Source organism: Triticum aestivum, chromosome 6B (assembly GCF_018294505.1).
Source record: "Triticum aestivum cultivar Chinese Spring chromosome 6B, IWGSC CS RefSeq v2.1, whole genome shotgun sequence".
In the NCBI taxonomy this organism is placed as follows: Eukaryota; Viridiplantae; Streptophyta; class Magnoliopsida; order Poales; family Poaceae; genus Triticum; species Triticum aestivum.
Window position 1 is genome coordinate 75,223,453 of NC_057810.1, and position 7,438 is coordinate 75,230,890.

The following is a 7,438-nucleotide window of genomic DNA, read 5'->3' on the forward strand; positions in this document are numbered from 1 at the left end:
TAAAATTAGCTTTCTTGCGGCAAAAGAAGATCATCAACTGCCTTACGGGTGGCCCATGAGGGTGCCAAGCGCGCCCAGGGGGGAGGCGCGCCCCCTGTCTCATGGCCACCTTGGGCACCGTTTCATGTTGATTCTTCCTCCGGAAAATCCCAAATATTCCAAAATAATTCTCTGTCCGTTTTTATCCCGTTTGTACTCCGTTTGATATGGGTTTTCTTTGAAACATAAAACATGCAACAAACAGGAACTGACACTGGGCACTGGATAAATATGTTAGTCCCAAAAATAGTAGAAAAACACCTAATAGTCCTGGTTCGTAAGGACCTTTAGTCCCGGTTCATGAACCGGGACTAATGGGTCGTTACTAATACCTCCACCCATTAGTCCCGGTTCAAACACGAACCGGGACCAGTGTGCCTACACATGGCCCTATGCGCCGAGCCCAGTCAGGGGGGCTTTGGTCCCGGTTGGTGGCACCAACCGGGACCAAAAGACATCCACGCGTCAGCATTCCAGTGGCTGGGTTTTTTGTTTTTTTTTGAAAGGGGTGGGGGGTTGGGGGTTTTGGGGGGTTAATTTAGGTGTTTCATTTATTGTGTTAGCTAGCTAATTAATAGAGAGAAGTGTCCTCTCTTATGTCCGTGCTTGGTCGACGCTACGTACTATATATACATAAGTGATCGAGAGAACCATTGAGTACAGAAGTTCGTCATGCATACCGAGAGAAGTGATCGATCGACCTCTCCTTCTCCGAGAGATTGGTCGAACAACAAGTTTTCGTATCATGTATCCGACGCTACTGGCTACATACATGTACAATATGTATAAGATCTCTTAATTACAATCCCCTAGCAATTGAAATCAATTTCCACATGGTATTCTCCGGTTTTATTGATGACGTGGTCAAGAAAGAATCCCGCCAATTCCTCTTGAATTGCTTTCATGCGATCTGGTTCTAGGAGTTCATTCTGCATCTGCCACGTCTAATTTGAAGAAGGGGGTTAATTAATACATATATATGAATGAAACTCAACAGAAATGATGGTGTAATAAAATGAAATTGTGAATATTATTGCTTACGCACTTCATATTGTCTTTTAGAGTAGCCCCGCTTGTTTTTCAAAGTCGCGTTGTGGATGAACTCGCACACGTAGTATCCACAAAAATCATTCCCTTGTTCCTGCCACAAGCACTTTACGAGAAATAGAGGTCAATCAAACTGATAATGAAGCATTATAAATGGCATTGATGAAAGTATAGCTATAGAATCAACGGGGGATGTATGCAACTAGCTAGCCAGTAGTACTTACTTTCGGGTATGTATATCGCAGCTCCTTCGGTAGTCCCGGAGCTTCTGCGGTGAACTGTTTCCAAAACCTGCAAGACAAAGAAAATAATTATTATTACTTGAGATATCAGGAAATGAACAAAAAGTTGTCGATATGGTGCGATAATGATCGACTGAACTTACTTGTTGAGCAATTCAGTCATATCTCCATAGGTTTTGGGATCTTTCCGTCTCGAGTCTAAGCCGGTTACTAGTCCCCGCTCAAGCTTAATCTCCAGAAGAACATAGTGGTATCTGCGCACGCATGCATAACTCATCAATTACATTACTATAACCTCGCTCGAGTAATAAGGGAAACCGAATATGCACACGACAGTAACACTCACTTGTCGTTGTAAGGAAAGAGTATGGTATCTTTGTTTTGATTTTTGATCAACGATCGTAGCAAGTTGTCCTCGGCCTCTTTGACGTCCTTTTTAACCAGAAATTCATTTATGATATTTGTGTTAATAAACCCAATATCATAAATTTCTTGTTTTTTGCACTCGATGATCTTCAATCTGCATAATATATTGAGGATAATTAATTATAAATACATGAAATGAAAGAGCCGAGCTATATATAGAGACTTAATGACAGAAATAGTACTTACAGACAGTAGCAAAAGACCATTAGTTTATCGAGGGCCTTTTGATTGAAGAACGCGAAGAACTCATCAAATGGAACAGTCAACAGATCAGTTGCAACGAGGTCGTGCTCCTCTTTAATATTCAGATACAAAGCATTCATCCCCCCAGACTCTCTTGAGGTTTCCATGTACCAATTATGGAATCTTCGCATCATTGTTGTCAGAGATTTTTCATCTTTGACGAGAGGCTTCCCATACTCGTATCTGTGTTCGTCCACCTCCAAGAAATCAGGAAGTTGATCGTCAGGCAGGTAATCTGTAAGATTGCCATAACCGTCCACCATCACTGGAGCATTAGACCTATTTGAGCGGGGGCCATGATTGATGTGCTTGTTCGCTGAGCTGGGCATTTCCCCCCTTTTCTCGTTCTTTTAACCTTTTATCACTAACAGTACTTCCCGACCGCTGGGCTTCGAGATATGTCTATTCAGTAATGCGCTGATAGTTGGTTCTCGGCGGAGACTTTGGTGGTTTCCTCAGGGCATCTATAGTGCGCTTTGCTTTCACCGGATCTACCTTCTCCTCCGGAGGTGGATGTCTCTTTGCTTTCACCCCTTCAAAGAACTCCTTCACATGGGTCCGCACAATCGTATCGTTTTACTCCTCGGTCCTCTCGTACGGTAACTTCTCTAGAGGCTTGAGAGCTGGACCGTATCTGTATTGCCTCCCACCTTTGGTTGTGCTGCTAGACGCCCGAGCAGACGGAGCGACTGTGGCGTCTGTCTTCTTTCGTGCTTGCTTACGAGGCGGAGGAGAAGGAGTACGACGCGCCGGAGCAGCCGGGGCGGCGGCGGGTCTCTTCCGCCCTTGCTGGCGAGGCGGAGAAGGAGGAGGCTGCTGGCTGCTCGGGAGCGCGGGCGCAGGAGGAGAAGGAGGCGGAGTGTCGCCACGCACCGGAGAAGGAGGCGGAGTGCCGCCACACGTGCCCTGATCGTCACTCGCCGGAGGAGGAGGCGGTGGAGGAGGCGGAGTGCCCTGACTCGCCGGAGGAGGAGGAGGAGGCGGAGGCGTCCAGTTCGGAAGGTTGATGAGCTCCTTCTGCCATAGGCATGGAGTCTTCAGAGCAGAACCCAGCATATTCCCCCCTTCATTGGTAGGGTGGTCAAGCAGGAGGTCCTCAAATCCCTCCATTATTTCATCCACCATCACCTTAGCATATCCTTCTGGAATCGGCCGGCAGTGATAAGTTGCTCCGGATCCAGTACGATAAACAGAGCCAACAGCCGCCTTGACCTTCAAATTCATCCATCGCGCCATTATGTGGCAATGTTGAGATTCTGTGATAGCATCCACAGGATAGCTGGCAGGAGCCGTCAAGACATGCTCCGGCTGAAGCAGCTCAGTGGAAGCCACGCTGATTCTCCGCTGAGATGGTGGGGTAGCTTTGGGGGAAGCTTCGGCAGGTCGTTTGCTGCGATCTGTTGCTTCTCGTTCCTCTTCTCGTTCCTCTACCCCCATTACCCTTTCACACAGTGCCTGCAGTTGGCCCTGCTCCAGTTTCTTCCTCCTCTCGTGGGTTTTGTAACCCCCTGCGTCCGGAAAACCAACCTTCCACGGAATGGAGCTTGGCGTGCCTCGTGTCCGTCCAGGGTGCTCAGGATTCCCGAGGGCCATTGTGAGCTCGTCATTCTCCCTGTCTGGAATGAACGTCCCTTGCTGCGCTGCATTGATATAGTGTCGAAGGTTCTTGTGGGGTATTTGCAGTTGCTCGTCCGTCCAACGGCACTCCCTTGATACAGGGTCCAAGGTTCCGCCAGCCCCGAAGAACCAAGTCCGGCAACGGTCTGTCCATCTCATTGTCTCTGGTTCGATCCCTTTTACAAGCAGATCATTCTCCTCCTTAGACCACTTAGGCTAGGCTTTGAGGTAGCCACCTGACCCCGTGCGATGGTGAAGCTTCTTCTTCGCAGCATTTTGCTTGTTCGTCGCCGACATCTTCTTACTCTTTTCCGATGTCTTGTGGGCCACAAATGCGGGCCAGTGATCTTTGATCTTCTCATATTTGCCGATGAATTCTGGTGTCTTTTTTTCGACAAAATGGTTCAACTCTTTCCTCCACCTCCTGAATAGGGTTGCCATCTTCTTAAGAGCACAAGACTTGATTAATTGCTCTTTAACTGGCTTCTCCGGATCCTCCTCTGGCGGTAGGTTGAAATTTGCCTTCAGCTGAGTCCAAAGATCTTCTTTCTGCATATCATTGACATAAGACACCTCAGGGTTGTCCTTGGGATTATACAATTGCTGGATGCTGATCAGGATCTTGTCCCTAACAAGAACCCCGCACTGAGCAGAAAATGCGTTCTTTGTCCGGATGGGTTCAATCGGTTCGCCGTCGGGCGCGATTTCTATGATCTCAAACCTTTCATACGAGCTCAACTTTTTCTTCGGGCCTTGTCTCCTTACCGAAGTTGTGCTCGACCCAGAGGGCTAGAAATTAAAAGGAAGAAATACGAGAGTAATTAATATGTGTACATATACCAAAACAATGGATGCATCAATTAAATAGTCAGCACGGGCTTAACTAATATATATATACCTGGCCGGACTTGGTTCGGTCACCGGAGCAGTCAGCACGGTCTCCTTCTTGTACCTCCATTGTGTCACCGGAGCCATCATGAACGTAGCCCTCTTCTTGTACCGGCATTAATGGGTCGAAGCCATCATGAACATAGCCCTCTTCTTCACCCAGTCCTTCCAGCTGACCATCGGTGTCGTTGAGATATGATGCAACTTCATCACTTCCTTGTGCGATTATGTGCCCCAACATCGCTTCTGTTGCTCGTCTCGGGAGTGCTCATTAGAACTAGCTAGCTAATCACAATAAGGAATCATGTTAGTGGCCTCGATGCTGCTTCTCTAGGGTTTGGGATCGCCTCGACACAACACTTCAAGGGTTTGGGGTGGCCTCGATGACAATGCTCTTTTAACTTGGTAAATTTGGGTGGCCTCGAGAGTTTTGGTCGAGCGAGAGGGCCGAGGGGGGTGCTGCCGTTGTATAGGTTATCACGGTCGAGAGGGGGTATATATATCGACCGCCCCTTATGTCGAAGTTATCTCGAGGGGGCGGCGAGGGCGAAGGCGAGCAGCCTGACGGCGACAGACCCGATAAAACATAAGAAAACGAAGATTGTAACTTTTGCATATATAAAACTTATTTATTTATTTCTTCTTATTTATTTCTTCTTATTTATTTCTCCTCTTCTTTTCCTCTCCTCTTCTTCTTTCTTTCCTCTTCTTATTTTCTTCTTTCCTATCCTTCTTTTTCTAAAATTGTAACTTTTGCATATATAAAACTTTTCTAAAATTGTAACTTTCTGTATATGAACAAAAAACTTTCTATGAACAAAAAAACATTTTCAACATATATATTTAGCCAATTCTAGCCACATACATCACATACACATATACATTATAGCCACATACACATATACATCACATATGAACAAAAAAATAACTAATAAAAATAAAAAAAACATGTAGCAACATATGAACAAAAACATATAGCCACATACATACACATACATTATATATATATATGAAAAAAATTAAACTAATAAAAAAACAGAGCCGGCTGGGCAGAGGGGCATGGCGGCAGCGGTGGTGCCGGCGGGGCAGGGTAGGGGTGCAGGAGCGAGGCAGGGGAGGGGCGTGAGGCAGGTGCTCACAGGGGGGTGGCGGGGCACGACGGGCGGCGTCGGGGCGCGGGGTGCAGCGCCGGCGTCGGCGCAGATGGCGTCGAGGGCGGCAGTGACGGTGAGGTGGAGCAGCCTGACGGCGTGGGAGGTGGTGGCGACGACGAGGTGGAGCAGACTGACGGCGTCGGAGGCGGCGGCGACGACGAGGTGGAGCAGCCTGACGGCTCGGCGGCAACGGCGATGAGGGAGAGCAGCGGGCGTCGGGCGAAGAAGAAAGGGGGATTTTGGAGAAACTGCTAAGTGCTAGTTATATATGAAGAGAATTGGTCCCGGTTCGTGAAACCAACCGGGACCAATGCCCCCTTTAGTCCCGGTTGGTGCCACCAACCGGGACCAAAGGCCTCTTTTCAGCAGCCCAATGGGCGGGAAGCGGCGTCCTTTGGTCCCGGTTGGTGGCACCAACCGAGACTAATGCTCCCCCTTTAGTCCCGGTTGGTGCCACCAACCGGGACCAAAGGACCCTGTGCTGCCCGCGTCGGGGCAAAAGTTTAGTCCCACCTCGCTTGTTGAGAGGGGCGCGCAGTGGTTTATAAGCCCCACTGCCGCACCCCTCTCGAGCTCCTCTCCACCGTAGGCTTGCGGGCCTATTTGCTACTGCTTTGCCTGATGGGCCTTCTAGGCCTACCGCGGGCCTGAATCCTGGCCCATGGTAGGGTTTCTAGTCGTATTCAGGCCGTGGGGTCCCAGTAGGAGGCATTTTTTTTGTTTTCTTTCTTGCTTTATTTATTTTATTTTGTTTCTACTTACAACAAAATACTTATTGTTGCTATTTTTAATTATTTTCCAGTTTTTTGTTTTGTTTTCTGCATTATTTATTTTCTTTTGTTTTTTGCTTTATTTTTTAATTCTTTTTGCTTTTAGTTTTAGAAAAATTATAAACTTTCTGTTAGTGCCATTAGTTTTCAAATTTGAAAACACTTTTTTTGTTTTTTTGTTTTCTTTCTTGCTTTATTTATTTTATTTTGTTTGTACTTACAACAAAATACTTATTGTTGCTATTTTTAATTGTTTTTTGTTTTGTTTTCTGTATTATTTATTTTCTTTTGTTTTTTGCTTTATTTTTTTAATTCTTTTTGGTTTAGTTTTAGAAAAATTATAAACTTTCTGTTAGTGCCATTAGTTTTCAAATTTAAAAACACTTTTTTGGTTTTTTTGTTTTCTTTCTTGCTTTATTTATTTTATTTTGTTTGGACTTACAACAAAATACTTATTGTTGCTATTTTTAATTGTTTTTTGTTTTGTTTTCTGCATTATTTATTTTCTTTTGTTTTTTGCTTTATTTTTTAATTCTTTTTGCTTTTAGTTTTAGGAAAATTATAAACTTTCTGTTAGTGCCATTAGTTTTCAAATTTGAAAACACTTTTTTTGTTTTTTTGTTTTCTTTCTTGCTTTATTTATTTTATTTTGTTTCTACTTACAACAAAATACTTATTGTTGCTATTTTTAATTATTATGAGGGACGAACCATAAGACATTAAAGCATTTCAAATGAACTATGAAAAAGTTGAAAGTTGGTATGGTATCATAAATTCACCCACATAGCATGTGCATGTACAAAACGGACAATGGTATCATACTCGTGTGTTACAAAGTTGGCATGGTATCATCATAATAGTTGCGGGAGAAAGTCTTCACCTTTTCTTCGCTTGTGTCATTTGCATATTGCGCCGTAACCATGGATAATCTTCATCACTTATCAGGATGCTGGGGTCAGCCTTGACATTGAAGGGAGGAATTTCATGAAACTTTTCATAATCTTCAGACATG